Source organism: Trachurus japonicus, chromosome 21 (assembly GCF_045865225.1).
Source record: "Trachurus japonicus isolate A0001 chromosome 21, Traja_1.0".
Taxonomy (NCBI): domain Eukaryota; kingdom Metazoa; phylum Chordata; class Actinopteri; order Carangiformes; family Carangidae; genus Trachurus; species Trachurus japonicus.
In genome coordinates, this window is record NC_140927.1 from 26,110,761 (window position 1) to 26,130,089 (window position 19,329).

Here is a 19,329-nt window from a genome sequence, read left to right on the forward strand (position 1 = left end):
GCCAAGATAAAAACCTTTTTAAAAAAATTGTAAAATGTGTGAGTTTTTCCTCATAAATTTCCATGTTCTTTTTGTTTTTTTTACACTAATGTGAGTTTTTTTTCTTGCAAACCTAGGAATATCATTCTTACTCTTAAATTAGTTAATTTCCTTCTTGCCAATCCGTTACTCAGATAGATAGATAGGTAGATAGATGGATGGATAGATAGATAGATAGATAGATAGATAGATAGATAGATAGATAGATAGATAGATAGATAGATAGATAGATAGATAGATAGATCCTCTCCTACATTAACTGGCATTAGAATAAAATCACCATAATCATAGACATTTAAAGTTTTTGTATCTGTAAATAAGTAATGTGAAACTTAAGTTGTTTTTAAAAATAAATAAGTGTGTTCAAGGAAACAGAAATCCCACTGGAGGAACAATACAAGCTTCACTAAATATTTAGGTGTTTTCTTGTGAAGGTGAAGGGGTGAAGAGGACGTCGTGGTGATGGTGAATCTACAGCAGCATGTGTCTCCACCTGCTGGACGGACGCTGTAACTACAGGTCAGTTCAACAGGTTGAAATTATTTCATTAGCGTATCTTATGGTGTGGGCTCAAAAAAAGTGCAGGATACTTATATTAATAGAACACACAAGCACATTTCTGGTTATATCTTTATATCACCACAACACTTTAAATATCACCAAATCAATGAGGTAAAAAAGTACAAGACACAGAAAGCAACTTCGATAATATTAGTGGATTTTTCTCAAAACAAACAAAAATTCATGTCTTGAGTTAAAAAAAGAACCAAAACAAATCGAACTCTCTAATAGGCTATATAACTCTTACGTCATTTTCATATTTAGCTTGTGTAACTTTAGGGACTCCATACAGTACTTCCCCATTAAAAAGCTAAAAATGAACATTAGAAGGAACAATACAGAAGTGGAAGTGATACCACTGTTTACATCTGAGAAATTGTTGTCTGTGTGCATTGATCAAGTAACGTACTGCCCCCTTGTGGTGGCAGCTGGGTATCGTCCCTGCAAACTGTAGTTTCAATGGACAGATGGATATTGTAGTGTCTGCATCAAGACTGTTGATAATCTATCAATATCAACAATAGGTAAATATTTATCTATTGGGTGAGGGGTTAGGCCCTCAGTATCAGTCACTATTGGCTGAGCTGAGGTAAAACAGGTGCTTGTTGAAGTAAAACAATGAAGACAGGATATGAATCAATGTCTATGTAAAGGATGTGTGAGGATATCTACAGTATAAGAAAACACAAAGATTCTTCATAATACAGAAAGAAATATAAGTACACATAAGTGTACAGTAAGACACATATTTTAACCCAGGTCAGAATATATTTTTTACATTAATTTAAACATCAGTACAAACATGTTGTTTGGGAAACTTCACCTCCCACAGAGTGTCCTCCAGAACTTTGAGACGTTAAACCATGTAAATGGACTCATCCTTGATTTAGAAAGTGAATCTTCTTGTCTTTCACTTTCTGCCAGGTAGAAGTCGAAGGCTGAAATCTTTGTCCATGTTTCTGAAACTGTGTCTTCATCATTGCGGTTCCCACCACCTGTGTTACTTAACTGTTGTTCATGATCTTCAATAACCTGAAGGTAAGGCTTACAGATTGCTTCTGCTCTTTGTGTTGCTATCTCCTGCAGCCTGCGGTTCAAATGGCTGGTGACTTGCTCTGCCAGAAGTTCTTCATACACCACGACGTAGTGTGGAGAGCACGTAAAACAGTCAGAGGAGCAGCTGTCGGTCCTGCAGTTCATTCTGCAGTAGGCTCCTCTGATTTCAGCAAGGCTCCACAGAGACAGGAGAACACAGATTACATAAAACCCAAAGTCCTGAAACAGAAGCAGAAATAAACTTTTAAAAAATATATGTTCTACCGGATCATAAAACGCAACATTGTTCAGGTTTCAGTGAAGCTGTGACATATTATAACCCTTTGAGATCCAGCAAAATGCTTTGAGAACAGTAAGTTGGATCAGAGAACAACCAGACGTTGTTAGTACCTTCACCACATTTAACAACAAAAACTGACAAAAAGCCTCCTCAGGAATCACTACACATCACTTCCTGGTCTAGTAACAAAGTCAGGGTTAGGTTTAGGGGTTAACACCTGAAACCATTTAAAACAATCAAAGACTGAATTTTGTGAAATAAAACAATAATGTTAGTGTTTCATGTGTTTTTACTTACAAGTGATTCAGTCTTATAGGCGTCTTTAATGCGTGCATCATCGTAGGTCAGATTTACTTTGCAGGGAAGTCCAGTGTAGGAGTCGTTGAGGTTTGTCCTCACGCAGAAGTACCAGTCTCCATCAAACAGAACTGCAGACGCCCACACGGCACCAAGGCCGATGTACCGAGTCACCAACTTAAAAACGTGGCCACAGCAGTTATTAAAGGAGCTGCAGCACCTGCAACAAAGACGCCAGCAGGAGCAGGTGGAGAAAGTCCTCTTCTGGTGGAACGGCTCAATGAGGTTGACGAACAAGGTGAGGATCAGAGGGGGGGCCGTCATGTACAGCACACCGTTCCAGTGTAGACCTGTTTTACACGAGCAAACAAACTCCATGTCGAATATATACTGCAGTGTGTAGAAGAGTACTATGAGCATGAACATGCTCACAGTGGTTGTTATTAGTTGAAAAAGTTTCTGAACGACATCGTGACCAAGGTGAGGCATGTTGGCTGAGCAGAAGATCCTGGTTCAGTTGTTTTCTCAGAAGTCGTTTCCTCCGGTGTGAGAACGTCTAAATGATCTGTGACACTGTTTTATACCTAAAGTCTGGACACAGATGAGATCACTGTGTGTCAAAGGTTATCAACCCTATTGTACAAGCCTTTTGCACTTTCACAATGATGGCACCGGGCTGTTTCACTTCTCACATAACTGAAGAGGATTTTCCTGGATATCATATTTATTCTTCTTTCAATTCAACCTCATCCTCATTTTGACCACCAATCAAGTGGTTTACGACATCATAAAATATCACAAGTCATGACTTAGATTTCAAGCTGCTGCCGGACCGTGGGAAAAGCAAAACACGATCAACACAATCCATGCATTGTGTCAAATTATTAAAATTCTACAAACAGGATGATGTTAATATTATCAGATTATTGGAGCCGATATAGATTTTATGGAGTAAAAAATCCGAATAACCGATTAATTGGCCGATAATCTTCATGCTTGCTTTACCACACATTTTTTTGCAATCATCCTTTGACTTTGACTTTATTGTCCCAAAGGGGAAATTCTTTTCCACAGCATTACACTTGTTAAAGCAACAACAACAACAGATGCAACAGCCCAACAACAATACTTCAAACACAGAAACAGCAAAAACAACACTTCCCATCCACCCTTACACACAAACAGTTCTTATTACACACATCTCAACACTACTTACTCAACTCGGCCGTTTAGGGATTTAATGCCCGAGGGGATCAGGATCCTCTTGCACCTCAGAGCCCTGTACCTAGATGTTCATTGAGTGGGTGTGGAGTCCTTTTCTATTGAATTGCTCTGCGGAGCCGTGAACTGGGTGACACAGGCAAAGCAGTGAACTGAGACACTGGGAACTTCCGCTACAAACAAGCTTAAAATATAGACTTATTTACATGTTTCGGAACAATTTCTCATGTTGGGGCTTCAATACAAGAGGGACATTACAGACGAGCACTATGGAGGTATTTGGATGTTTTTTGGTGTGTCTTTTTGGACGAAGAAAGTTGAGCCCCGTTCGCTACAGTCATATGGATATGCAGTGCTGCGCCGAGCCCCGCTGTAACTCAGAGAAGGCACGGAGGACTCTGAAACTTCTCCCAGCCCTTAGTCCACATGAGGGTGAGTAGATAATGAGTGAAATTTCAATTTTGAGTGAACTATCCCTTTAACCTGTGCTCGTGCTGCGTTTAGAAGCTAGAAAGTGAAATAAAAAGCACAAATTTTACTTGGTCATCCTGTATCAGACTGATGTATCACATGAAGATTGGTTTGAGGTTGGCAGAATTTTTCTGTGGCCATTGAGAGAGTTTGACATATTTTTGTGCTTTCACATCTTGATGCTGCTAAGAAATGTGAAAAACATCCACACAACTCCAAAAGAATAACACGCACAGGTCCAGGTGCTTGGTGAAAAGCGTGTTACAAAAAATGATAGAAACCGTCCTATGTCATCCTTTGCCCAAAAAATTCAGTATATTTTTTGTACATAAAAGCCAGTTTCCATAATTTTTTAGACATCTTTTTCAGTACATTTTGTACTGATCATCACTGTTAACACAGTATGGTCCCCATTAATGTTGTTTCTTTGAAATATATACAGAAAACTGACATGTTTGTGCCGTTGTAGATCTTTTATTTCATTGTGTCAATCACAATAAAATCCTCATAATCATCAACAAAATCTTTGTTTCTGTAAATGAGTAATTTGGAGCTTAAGACTTTCCAGAATTAGACAAGCTTCACTAAATGTATATGTGTTTTCTTTGCAGGGGTGAAGAGGACGTCGTCAAAGTCCTTCTCTAACAGAACGTCTCTGACGTCGTAGTGATGGGTATCTGCAGCAGCATGTGTCTCCACCTGCTGGACATACGCTGTAACTACAGGTAAATTCAGTCACAGAGCCTCAGAAGGTCAGTTCAACAGGTTGAAATTATTTTATTACATTATCTTATGAACATAAGAACACACAATCAGATTTGTGGTTATATCTTTATATCACCACAACACTTACCAAACCAATGAGGAAAAAGTACAAGAATCCACAAGAAACTTCTATAATATTTGTGGATATTTTTCCCAAACAAACTCCTCAAGCATTTATTTGATTTGATTTGATAAATAACAGGTGATAGCTAGGCCTATGTTTTCAGAGAAGAGAGAAGCACAACAAATATAACTCTCTATAAAAAACCTCAGATAACTCATCATCTCCTTTTTTACAGATTATCATGTCATATTCACATTGTCTCTTTATAATTTTAGGGACTTGATACAGTGCTTCCCCAACTAAAAGCTAAAAATAAACATTAGAATACAGTTTTTCTCAATTGCTAAAACACTAAACCCTGAACTAAATGCTCAGTAGCCTGAACCCACTGATTGAACCAGTCACTCATTTGGCAAAACCATCAGCACTTTTCACCTGTTTAGATACAACTCACCAACACATTTTCATTGTGATGCACCTGTGTTGCATAATGCTGAGCACAGGTGGCAAAAGTCAAACACAACTAAAGCACAAGTTTCACCGGTTGAACACAACAACTCAAAATTGATCACATTTGTGTCCAATGATGTGAGGGAACATACTATATAAGCCAGTTCAGGATGAAGTCCTGTGGCCTGACCCAGTACAGAGAAATGATGCTGTGGCTGAGTTGTGCACTTCTCATTTCTATATTTTTGTACTTTATTTTTTACGTAGGCTTACTGCATACAAGTGCTAAATGCACAACATTTCTGTTTGTTTTTGTACTGTACAAGTGCTACGTGTAAAATGCACAGGCACTGTTTTTTGTACTTTTTTTTTTTTTTTTACAGTACTATGTACAAGTGCTAAATGCACAGGTTTTTTGTTTTGCAACATGCATTTATGGAGGGAGAGGAGGAGGAGAGGAAGAGGAGTAGATGAGAGACGACAGGGTGAAGGAAGAGAGGATGAGGGAGGGAGGGATGAACTGGGAAGAAAAAAGAAGAAGGAAGGAAAAGGGGATGAAATGGACGTGGGGAGGGAAGGAGGAGGGTGAAATACTGTAATTGTATTGTCAATTGTGTTGTTTTTCTTTGCTATTTAGTATGTAAAGGCCCAACTGGGGACTGAAGTTGCAAATGAGCAATTAACTATAAATTCTCTGCGTAAAAAAGGAGTTTTATATCCTGTTGTGAAACTACATTGAATTGCATAAAAATAAATCAATTTATTAAACCATCTTCAGTCAACATTATGGTTCCTCTTCATAACACCATTGTTTAGCTAGAAAACTTAATTCTTACTTAGTGAGTGAGATATAATTGAACAAGATGACATAACCCGAACTAGAGAAACTGACTCCTGGGTGGTAAGAGCAGATAACTGTAAACTGTAACTACAATTTGTAGGGATGATACCCAGCTGCCACCAAAAGGGGGAAGTACATTACTTGGTCAATGCAAACGGGCAACAATTTCTCTGAGACCAAATGTAAACAGTGGTATTACTTCCACTTCCACTTACAGTCTGTATTACAGTTAAGACACACTTCTTGAAAGCTGCTCTCCTTTCCTCTAAACTGTGAACACAGACCCCAATTTTCAAGCTACATTCACAAAACCTCAGACTCTTCTTGCAAAATCAAACTTTCACCTCACGCCCAAAACTGAACTATGTTGTCAAGTCGTGCCCCGAGTCAATCAAAATTAAAAACACTGCTGAGCAGTCACTAAACACTACATGGACAAATAGAAAACACAATGCTCAGCACATGAAGCTGGAGAAATACATGTTTATCGTTCACTGTAGGCTAAATGCATGTTGCAAAACAAAAAACCTGTGCATTTAGCACGTCTCTCCTTCCCTTTACAGTAACTGAAAACATACACAAAGACAACAAAGGTTTACAAGATACAAATAGAGAGTTTACAATAAACTCAAGATAATTGTAGATTGACCAATGAAAAAGTAACATTGTGGATAAAAGTGATGCTTTGAAATTTGTAATTTTCATTTGATTTCTCCTGTCTACTGGCAAAGGACAATACATTCACATCTAGAAATATCTTTAGTTATAGTAGCCAGATAAAACCTTGACCCTTGTTTATGGCCAGCTGATGTATTACTGTAGTTGGGTCCTTATCTGGACTGTTACGTAACAGCAACAATAGGAAAATAGTTCACTATTGACTGACAGGGCAGAGGTAAAACTGCTGCTTGTTGAAGTCAAACAATGAACGCAGAATATAAATCTGTGTCTATGAAAGGACAGAAGGAGGAAGTAAAGGATAATTGTCGTTATCTATTGTTACAACTTCAGCAGCACCCCCTGCAGAGTCTCCTCTAGACCTTCGGAGATGTCAACGGTCTTTTGTGTGACCAGGGCTTTCCAACAAACGATTTCTGCTGATCAGTCAGGTGAATCTTTTGGTGTTTCTGTCAGATAGAAGTCAAAGGCTGAAATTTCCCTCCAGGCTTCAAGGACGTTGTTGACATTGGGGTTCCTATCACCTGTGTTGCTGACATTGGGGTTCCCATCACCTGTGTTGCTGGCCGTGGGGTTCCCATCACCCGTGTTGCTGACGGTGGGGTTCCCATCACCTGTGTTGCTGACATTGGGGTTCCCATCACCTGTGTTGCTGCCGGTGGGGTTCCCATCACCTGTGTTGCTGACATTGGGGTTCCCATCATCTGTGTTGCTGACATTGGGGTTCCCATCACCTGTGTTGCTGCCGGTGGGGTTCCCATCACCTGTGTTGCTGGCCGTGGGGTTCCCATCACCTGCGTTGCTGACGGTGGGGTTCCCATCACCTGTGTTGCTGGCCGTGGGGTTCCCATCATCTGTGTTGCTGACATTGGGGTTCCCATCATCTGCGTTGCTGACATTGGGGTTCCCATCAACTGCGATGCTGACATTGGGGTTCCCATCACCTGTGTTGCTGACGGTGGGGTTCCCATCACCTGCGTTGTTGACGTCGGGGTTCTCATCACCTGTGTTGCTGACGGTGGGGTTCCCATCACCTGCGTTGCTGACATTGGGGTTCCCATCACCTGCGTTGCTGACGGTGGGGTTCCCATCACCTGCGTTGTTGACGTTGGGGTTCCCATCACCTGCGTTGCTAACATTGGGGTTCTCATCACCTGTGTTGCTGACGGTGGGGTTCCCATCACCTGCGTTGCTGACATTGGGGTTCCCATCACCTGTGTTGCTGACATTGGGGTTCCCATCACCTGCGATGCTGACGGTGGGGTTCCCATCACCTGTGTTGCTGACATTGGGGTTCCCATCAACTGCGATGCTGACATTGGGGTTCTCATCACCTGTGTTGCTGACGGTGGGGTTCCCATCACCTGTGTTGCTGACATTGGGGTTCCCATCACCTGTGTTGCTGACGGTGGGGTTCCCATCACCTGTGTTGCTGACATTGGGGTTCCCATCACCTGCGTTGCTGACGGTGGGGTTCCCATCACCTGTGTTGCTGACATTGGGGTTCCCATCACCTGCGTTGCTGACGGTGGGGTTCCCATCACCTGCGTTGCTGACGTCGGGGTTCCCATCACCTGCGTTGTTGACGTCGGGGTTCTCATCACCTGCGTTGCTGACGTCGGGGTTCCCATCATCTGTGTTGCTGACATTGGGGTTCTCATCACCTTTGTTGCTGATGGTGGGGTTCCCATCACCTGTGATGCTGACATTGGGGTTCCCATCATCTGTGTTGCTGACATTGAGGTTCTCATCACCTTTGTTGCTGATGGTGGGGTTCCCATCACCTGCGTTGCTGACGTCGGGGTTCCCATCATCTGTGTTGCTGACATTGAGGTTCTCATCACCTTTGTTGCTGATGGTGGGGTTCCCATCACCTGTGATGCTGACATTGGGGTTCCCATCAACTGTGTTGCTGACATTGGGGTTCCCATCACCTGTGTTGCTGACATTGGGGTTCCCATCACCTGCGTTGCTGATGGTGGGGTTCCCATCACCTGTGTTGCTGACATTGGGGTTCCCATCACCTGCGTTGCTGACGGTGGGGTTCCCATCATCTGCGTTGCTGACGGTGGGGTTCCCATCATCTGCGTTGCTGACGGTGGGGTTCCCATCACCTGCGTTGCTGACATTGGGGTTCCCATCACCTGCGTTGCTGACATTGGGGTTCCCATCATCTGCGTTGCTGACATTGGGGTTCCCATCATCTGCGTTGCTGACATTGGGGTTCCCATCATCTGCGTTGCTGACGGTGGGGTTCCCATCACCTGCGATGCTGACATTGGGGTTCTCATCACCTGCGTTGCTGATGGTGGGGTTCCCATCACCTGTGTTGCTGACATTGGGGTTCCCATCACCTGCGATGCTGACATTGGGGTTCCCATCAACTGTGTTGCTGATGGTGGGGTTCCCATCACCTGTGTTGCTGACGGTGGGGTTCCCATCACCTGTGTTGCTGACATTGGGGTTCCCATCAACTGCGATGCTGACATTGGGGTTCCCATCACCTGCGATGCTGACATTGGGGTTCTCATCACCTGCGTTGCTGATGGTGGGGTTCCCATCACCTGCGATGCTGACATTGGGGTTCTCATCACCTGCGATGCTGACATTGGGGTTCCCATCAACTGCGATGCTGACATTGGGGTTCTCATCACCTGCGTTGCTGACATTGGGGTTCCCATCATCTGCGATGCCGACATTGGGGTTCCCATCAACTGCGATGCTGACATTGGGGTTCTCATCACCTGCGTCGCTGACATTGGGGTTCCCATCAACTGCGATGCTGACATTGGGGTTCTCATCACCTGCGATGCTGACATTGGGGTTCCCATCAACTGCGATGCTGACATTGGGGTTCTCATCACCTGCGTTGCTGACATTGGGGTTCCCATCAACTGCGTTGCTGACATTGGGGTTCCCATCAACTGCGATGCTGACATTGGGGTTCCCATCACCTGTGTTGCTGACATTGGGGTTCTCATCACCTGCGTTGCTGACATTGGGGTTCCCATCAACTGCGATGCTGACATTGGGGTTCCCATCAACTGCGTTGCTGACATTGGGGTTCCCATCACCTGTGTTGCTGACATTGGGGTTCTCATCACCTGCGTTGCTGACATTGGGGTTCCCATCACCTGTGTTGCTGACATTGGGGTTCTCATCACCTGCTTTGCTGATGGTGGGGTTCCCATCACCTGTGTTGCTGATGGTGGGGTTCCCATCAACTGCGATGCTGATGGTGGGGTTCCCATCACCTGCGTTGCTGACATTGGGGTTCCCATCATCTGCGTTGCTGACGGTGGGGTTCCCATCACCTGTGTTACTAAACAGTTGCAGATTATCCTCAATAGCCTCGAGGTGTTTCTTACAGATTGCTTTGGCTCTTCGTTTTGCTATCTCCTCTAACTCATTGTGCAAGTGTTTGCTCACTTGCTCTGCCAGAATTTCTTCAAACACCACAGCGTAGTATGGAGAGCACTCACAACAGTCACGACACGCGCACGTCTTACAGCTCTTCATTCTGCAGTAGGTTCTTCTGATTTCAAAAAGGCTCCACAGAAACAGGAAACCACAGATTACAGCAAACCCCATGTTCTGGAAGAGAAGCAAAGGTAAACATTTATCTGTCTGTCTGTCTGTCTAATACCTATTAGCTAGTACTCTATTTAACAATCTTGTCTTTTACAAAAATTGAGTCTCCACAAGAATTCACTTCCTGGTTTGTCAATTAAAGATTTAGTTGGGGGGTTTTTTTTGTAGTTTTTGTTGTTGCATCAGCGTGTTACAAACTTTGTTAGATATTATACCTCTGAGATGCTGACAGTTTATTCTACAAAATAATTCTTAAATACAATCACCTACATTCAAATTAAAGTCTAGAAACCAGCAGACACGTGCAGGTGACGTTCAATTTATATATTATAAAATGATTGTACTGTGTGGTGTTTTGTGTGTTATTACTTACGAGTGATTCCTTCTTATAAGTATCTTTAATTCGTGTCTCACTGTAGGACAGATTTCCTTTGCAGGGAAGTCCAGTCTGGGAGATGTTGAGGTTTGTCTGCAGGCAGAAGTACCAGTCCCCATCCAACAGAACTGTAGAAAACCACACAGCCAAAAGGCCAAAATACCGAGTCACCAACTGAAGAAAATGGCTGCAGCAGGTATTATAGGAGCTACAGCACCTGCAACAAAGACGCCAGCAGGAGCAGCTAGGGAGAATCCTCTTCTTATGGAACGGCTCAATGTGGTTGACGAACAAGGTGAGGATCAGAGGTGGGAGAAGCATGTACAGTATACCATTAATATATGAACCTGCTTTGCATGAACAAACAAACTCCATGTCAAATATATACTGCAGGATGTAGAAGAGGACTATGAGCATGAAAATGTTCACAGCGGTTGTTATTAGTTGAAAAAGTCTCTGAGCACCATCATGATCAAGGTGAGGCATGTTGGCTGAGCAGAAGATCCTGGTTCAGTTGTTTTCAAGTCGTTTCCTCCAGTGTGAGAACATAAATGATCTGTGACACTGTTATATATCTGAGCTCTGGACACAGATCATTGTGTGCCAACCAGCGAGACTTTCACAATGACAGCACCGTTTCACTTCTTACATTGTTGGTCTTTATCTCCTCACTTCACAAATTGAAGCATCATATTTAGTGTTGGGCACCGAAAAACGGTTCCAAATAGGAACCGGTTCCGGAATCGTTAAGAAGCTGTTGGATTTCGATCCTTTTTTTCGGTTCCTAAATGTCCGCACCAGTTTGTTTGTTTTACTCCGCTCCACTGTTCGCTCTAATTTTCAAAACTCCTGAGCAGAAATTCAACTTCCCTGATGATCTGCTTGAGTGACTGTGAGCGACAGCTCAAGCGTACATCCACATGCTGGTGCTATGGCCTCACCTCTCCAACTCCAAATATCAATACAATTGGCTATTACTATAATGATTAATAACAGATTATTTTGACAACATTAAAGGCTACTCCATACCTAGGTCAGTTACAGTTAATGATAACAAAATACAATATTGTTTTGGCAAAATAGATTTTGCATTTATTGCCATATGAACAATATGAAAAAAATAACTAACACCAAGTTGGTGTCATCAACTCTTGGCACAGAAGCATTCTTGATATGAACAGTAATAATAATTCTCAAGCAAAAACTTAAATCGTAGTTGCACTACAGACCACGGTTAAGGTCATACATTTCACAATTGGAAGTGCACATTAGGGCGGAATAAACAGTAAACTAGTCGGGGATATTTGAGTGTGCAACTTTTTTTGTCTTCTGAGCAAAGAGGTGGGGAGCAATGTGCAATTGCACAGTAAAACACCTTAGAGGGAACAGTTCTCCGCTCGCACTAGTTTGAAGTAATTTGACCCGCCCCGCACCACCGCATCATCTGCAGCGCGAGTGCAGCAGCCGCGGCCGCCGCCTCTCTCTCTCCCCGGTCTGCTCTCTGCAACCAGCCCCGCTCTGCTGATGCGCCCAGCCGCCGTCTCACCCGGTTCCTTCACACCTCCGCCGGCTTTCCCGTCAACATCAGCGCGCTGCGCGCCCCTGATAACACACTCTGGACTTCATCATCAGTGTTTTTAATGACCCGCACCGCGCGTCACTAGTGTACAGGCCTCCTCAGCCTGAGAAGGCAGAGATGATTATCTTCTTAAACAAAAACTGTTTTTGATTTGTCATCATGACTGCTCCAGTGTTTGTTTTATTTTGTTGCATATAGCCTACATTCACCTGTTCTGCAGCTTTTTGTATGTTAGACTTTCAGTTTCATAGTTACAGTTAGGGACCCTCCCTTTTAATTGAATACCATAGTTGGCAAAAAACTATTTTTGGAGGCCTTTTGGAGGTCTTACAAGCTGTGTAAGATGTATGTTTGAAGTCCAAGCATGCATGCAAAAATGGCCTGCATGCAGTTTGTCAAATAAAAAAATATCCTGTGAAATAAGTTGTGACCTGTTGACCTGCACCTCAAAGAATCGGAATCGAGAATCGTTTAGAACAGGAATTCGGAATCGGAATCGGAATCAGAATCGTTAAAATCCAAACGATGCCCAACCCTAATCATATTCTGCTTTCAACTCAACCTCATCCTCATTTTGACCACCTGCCACAAGTGATGATTAAGGTCTCACACTGCCAGACTGTGGGAAAAGCAGAACTTAATCAACCTAATCGACATATTGATAGGCCAATGTCTGAGAAAGGACCAGATCAGATCATATCAGTCAGGCCTCAATTAATGGTGATGGCTTAAAGCTCATTTTCTGCTATTCACCATAGAATGATAAAAGTTGCAAGATGTACTTAATGGCAGAAAACCACTACAGAAAATGTTTTGTACAGATTATGCTACTATGACTTTAATCGTATTGCCTTGTTGGTTTAATAATGTTAAATGTGACATTAAGTCTTACACTCACGTTTGTTTCAGTAAACTGTTGGTTAGTTAGCTTTCCAACCACACTATTTTCATTTTGTCTCTGTTGGGCTTTCATACTGTAATTTGTGGTTTTAAATACCATGGATTACAGGATTTCATTTTTGTTGTTATCTTTGGTTGAGTTATTTTGTTTTTAACAGTTTTCGCTTTGGTTTTAAGGTAGGCCTATCTCAAATTATCTTTATCCATATTGTTACTGGGTCAAGAAAGATGCTTTATGAACAAAGTTTATTATTGTTATTATTATAACTTGTGCTCATGCTGCGTTTAGAAGCTGGAAATTGAAACGAGAAGCATTTATTTCCCTTGGTTACTGGGTTTGAGACAAGTAGACTTTCTCTGTGGCCACTGAGGGGATTTGGCACACTTTTGTAGTTTCACATCTCGATGCCGTTTGTCCTCTTCCTTACGACACAACATTATCAGTGCATTTTGAAAATTAGCCCCACAGTGCTAACACAGCATGGTCAGAGTTAATAAAGTTAGTAAAGTAAAAGAACACTCCACAATAATCCCGGTCCCAAAGAAATCCTCCATCACAGGACTAAATGACTATCATCACCCTGACGTCTGTGGTCATGAAAACATTTGAAAGGACATCGCAGGACCCCTGCTGGACCCCCTGCAGTTTGTCTATTGGGCAGCGGGTCAGTGGAGGATACAGTCAACATGGGACTGCACTAAATCCTCCAAAACCTCGACTGCAGGGACTTAAGCAAGGATTCTGTTCATGGACTTCAGCTTGGCATTCAACACCATCATCCCAGAAGTCCTCCACACCAAACTGACCCAGCTCACAGTCCCAGCCTCCACTTGTTGATGGATCACAAACTTCCTGACTGACAGGAGGCCGTAGGTGAAGCTGGGGAAAATCAAAACATCTTTTTATTTTAACTAACACAAGTGACAAACATAAGGCAAACATAAAGACATGACCCAGCACAAGACAAGACAGACATAACACCGCAACACAACAGCCAAAAAAAAAGAAAGAAGAGATAAATTGTGAAAAGAGAGAACAAAAGAAGAGAATAAATATTTATTGTTTCTATAAATTAGTAATTTGAAGCTTAAGTCTTTCCAAAATTATTAAAAGCATTTAAAATTATAAGTGTGTTCAAGGAAAAAGCAATCCCTCCAGAAATAAACTTCACTAAATGTTCAGGTGTTATCTTTGCAGATGTGAAGAGGACGTCATGGTGATGGTGAATCTACAGCAGCATGTGTCTCCCCCTGTTGGACAGACCTGTAACTACAGTTAAATTCAGACAGAGCCTCAGGAGGTCAGTTCAACAGGTTGACATTATTTTATTACATTATCTTCTTTTTTTTTTTTTAAGTTTTTTTTTTTGCCTTTATTTGATAGTGATGACAGTAGAGATAGACAGGAAATGGGGAGGCAGAGAGAGGGGGAATGACACGCAGGAAAGGTCTGCCCGACGCGGGACTCGAACCGGGGACGCCTGCGGCGAGGACTGTAGCCTCCACATGGGGCGGCCGCTCTACCCACTGCGCCACGCACCGCCCCTTATTACATTATCTTATGATGTGGTCCCGAAAAAAATACTAATAATAAAGGACTAATAATTCTAATAGAAAAGCACACAATCACATTCATGGTTATATCACCACAGCACTTTATACCAGGAAACCAAAAAAAACTGTATTTAATATTTGTGCATTTGCATATTTTAGAAGAAGAAAAAACTGATGGAAAACAAAAACAGCCACTACCACTATATGTAAACCTCAGATAATTGTAGTCTAAAAATGATTACATAATATCCGTATTGTCTCTTTATAACCTCAATGACTCAATACAGTGCCTCCCCATTAAACGCCAAAAATGAAAACAATAGCCTACAGAAGTGAAAGTGATAGAAAGTGTTTTCATCTGGTCAGAGAAATTGTTGCCAGTTGAGTAATTTACTGCCCCCTTGTGGTGGCAGCTGGGAATCTCTCCAAACTGTAGTTACAATTAACATATTATTTTGATTGGTATAATGCAATTTAACAACACAACAATGAAGTACACAAATAATACTTAACAATTAGCTTAAAAAAACATACATACAAATGTCCAACAAGATACAAATACTTAATTTACAATAGCTGATGTATTACTGTAGTTGGGTCCTTATCTGGACTGTTAACAGCAACAATAGGAAAATAGTTCACTATTGACTGACAGGGCAGAGGTAAAACTGCTGCTTGTTGAAGTCAAACAATGAACGCAGAATATAAATCTGTGTCTATGAAAGGACAGAAGGAGGAAGTAAAGGATAATTGTCGTTATCTATTGTTACAACTTCAGCAGCACCCCCTGCAGAGTCTCCTCTAGACCTTCGGAGATGTCAACGGTCTTTTGTGTGACCAGGGCTTTCCAACAAACGATTTCTGCTGAACAGTCAGGTGAATCTTTTGGTGTTTCTGTCAGATAGAAGTCAAAGGCTGAAATTTCCCTCCAGGCTTCAAGGACGTTGTTGACATTGGGGTTCCTATCACCTGTGTTGCTGACATTGGGGTTCCCATCACCTGTGTTGCTGACGGTGGGGTTCCCATCACCTGTGTTGTTGACATTGGGGTTCCCATCACCTGTGTTGCTGACATTGGGGTTCCCATCACCTGTGTTGCTGACGGTGGGGTTCCCATCACCTGTGTTGTTGACATTGGGGTTCCCATCACCTGTGTTGCTGACATTGGGGTTCCCATCACCTGTGTTGCTGACATTGGGGTTCCCATCACCTGTGTTGCTGACATTGGGGTTCCCATCATCTGCGTTGCTGACACTGGGGTTCCCATCACCTGCGTTGCTGGCCGTGGGGTTCCCATCACCTGTGTTGCTGACATTGGGGTTCCCATCACCTGTGTTGCTGACGGTGGGGTTCCCATCACCTGCGATGCTGACATTGGGGTTCCCATCATCTGCGTTGCTGACACTGGGGTTCCCATCACCTGCGTTGCTGACGGTGGGGTTCCCATCACCTGTGTTGCTGACATTGGGGTTCCCATCACCTGTGTTGCTGACGGTGGGGTTCCCATCACCTGCGATGCTGACATTGGGGTTCCCATCACCTGCGTTGCTGACATTGGGGTTCCCATCACCTGTGTTGCTGACGGTGGGGTTCCCATCACCTGCGTTGCTGACGGTGGGGTTCCCATCACCTGCGTTGCTGACATTGGGGTTCCCATCACCTGTGTTGCTGACAGTGGGGTTCCCATCACCTGCGATGCTGACATTGGGGTTCCCATCACCTGTGTTGCTGACATTGGGGTTCCCATCACCTGTGTTGCTGACGTCGGGGTTCCCATCACCTGCGTTGCTGATGGTGGGGTTCCCATCACCTGTGTTGCTGACGTCGGGGTTCCCATCACCTGCAATGCTGACATTGGTGTTCTCATCACCTGTGTTGCTGACATTGGGGTTCCCATCACCTGCGTTACTAAACAGTTGCAGATTATCCTCAATAGCCTCGAGGTGTTTCTTACAGATTGCTTTGGCTCTTCGTTTTGCTATCTCCTCTAACTCGTTGTGCAAGTGGATGCTCACTTGCTCTGCCAGAATTTCTTCAAACACCACAGCGTAGTATGGAGAGCACTCACAACAGTCACGACAGTCAGAGCACGTCTTACAGCACTTCATTCTGCATTTCATTCTGCAGTAGGCTCTTCTGATTTCAAAAAGGCTCCACAGAAACAGGAAACCAGAGATTACACCAAACCCAATGTTCTGGAAGAGAAGCAAAGGTAAACATTTATCTGTCTGTCTGTCTAGTACCTTATTAGCTAGTACTCTATTTAACAATCTTGTCTTTTACAAAAATTGAGTCTCCACAAGAATTCCTATGCATCACTTCCTGGTTTGTCAATTAAAGATTTAGTTTTTTGTTTTTTTTGTAGTTTTCGTTGTTGCATCAGCGTGTTACAAACTTTGTTAGATATTATACCTCTGAGATGCTGACAGTTTATTCTACAAAATAATTCTTAAATACAATCACCTACATTCAAATTAAAGTCTAGAAACCAGCAGACACGTGCAGGTGACGTTCAATTTATATATTATAAAATGATTGTACTGTGTGGTGTTTTGTGTGTTATTACTTACGAGTGATTCCTTCTTATAAGCATCTTTAATTCGTGTCTCATTGTAGGACAGATTTCCTTTGCAGGGAAGTCCAGTCTGGGAGATGTTGAGGTTTGTCTGCAGGCAGAAGTACCAGTCCCCATCCAACAGAACTGTAGAAAACCACACAGCCAAAAGGCAAAAATACCGAGTCACCAACTGAAGAAAATGGCTGCAGCAGGTATTATAGGAGCTACAGCACCTGCAACAAAGACGCCAGCAGGAGCAGCTAGGGAGAATCCTCTTCTTATGGAACGGCTCAATGTGGTTGATGAACAAGGTGAGGATCAGAGGTGGGAGAAGCATGTACAGTATACCATTCATATATGAACCTGCTTTGCATGAACAAACAAACTCCATGTCAAATATATACTGCAGGATGTAGAAGAGGACTATGAGCATGAAAATGCTCACAGCGGTTGTTATTAGTTGAAAAAGTCTCTGAGCACCATCGTGATCAAAGTGAGGCATGTTGGCTGAGCAGAAGATCCTGGTTCAGTTGTTTTCAGAAGCCGTTTCCTCCAGTGTGAGAACATAAATGATCTGTGACACTGTTTTATACCTGAGCTCTGGACACAGATCATTGTGCTAACCATCCAGACTTTCACAATGACAGCACCGTTTCACTTCTTACATTGTTGGTCTTTATCTCCTCACTTCACAAATTGAAGTATCATATTCTGCTTTCAACTCAACCTCATCCTCATTTTGACCACCTGTCACAAGTGATGATAAAGGTCTCACGCTGCCAGACTGTGGGAAAAGCAGAATTTACCACATATTGATAGGCCAATGTCTGAGAAAGGACCAGATTAGATAAAATCAGTCAGGCCTCAATTAATGGTGATGGCTTAAAGCAGAAGTAAGTGATATATTTGTGTTAATATAAGACTTAAATAGTTATATCTTCCGACAGCAATCACTTACATAGAGTGTTTGGACTGAAACACGGGTCTGTCAGTCCCTCTGCTCTGCTCTGAGCCGAGGAGAAAACATTTATCGTATCCTACAGTTTTTATCCAATGAGGAGAGAGAACGGCATGCAGGGCTGTGTGTGCAGCCAAGGGACGCCGTGAATGTGGCGACGTAGGGACGAGGACTGTTATGGTGCGTTCAAGGAAACTCGTATTTTTCCGACCGTGAAGTGGTACCAGTTCGATCTGGTACAAGTTCACGGGTCAGAAGTTACGAGTGGCCGTTATAGTGACTTTCACCGGTAAAACAGGTCGGAAAAACACGAGTGGGTTGCCTGGAACGCTACAAAGTCGTAAGTCGTGACTTGAAGCTGTAATTTACGATTTCAAAAGCCTTCCTGGAACGCAGCATTAGCGAAAACGACCGGACCACTTACTTCTGCTTTAAAGCTAATTTTCTGCTAATTACGATAGGATGATAAAAGTTGCAAGATGTACTTAATGGCAGAAAACCATCCATCCATCCATCCATTGTCCGCCGCATTATCCGAGTCCGGGTCGCGGGGGCAGCAGTCGGAGCAGGGAACCCCAGACTTCCCTCTCCCCTGACACTTCCTCCAGCTCTTCCGGGGTGACCCCAAGGCGTTCCCAGGCCAGCCGAGTGACGTAGTCACTCCAGCGTGTCCTGGGTCTTCCTCGGGGCCTCCTCCCGGTGGGACATGCCCGGAACACCTCACGAGGGAGGCGTCCAGGGGGCATCCTATACAGGTGCCCGAGCCACCTCAGCTGGCTTCTCTCGATGTGGAGGAGCAGCGGCTCTACTCCGAGCTCCTCCCGGGTGACAGAGCTCCTCACCCTATCTCTAAGGGAGCGCCCCGCCACCCTGCGGAGGAAACTCATTTCGGCCGCTTGTATCCGGGATCCAGTTCTTTCGGTCATGACCCAGAGTTCATGACCATAGGTGAGGGTGGGAACGTAGATCGACCGGTAAATCGAGAGCTTTGCCTTTCGGCTCAGCTCCTTCTTCACCACGACGGACCGATACAATGACCGCATTACTGCGGCCGCCGCACCGATCCGCCTGTCGATCTCGCGCTCCGTTCTC

The 19,329-nt window shown here is 43.5% G+C and overlaps 1 protein-coding gene across 1 annotated transcript in view; it reads left to right on the forward strand.

Moving 5' to 3' along the window:
- The window catches only part of LOC146965371 (uncharacterized), a 59,694-nt gene that overhangs the window by 14,774 nt on the left and 25,591 nt on the right, over positions 1–19,329 (forward strand). The window lies entirely within an intron of this gene.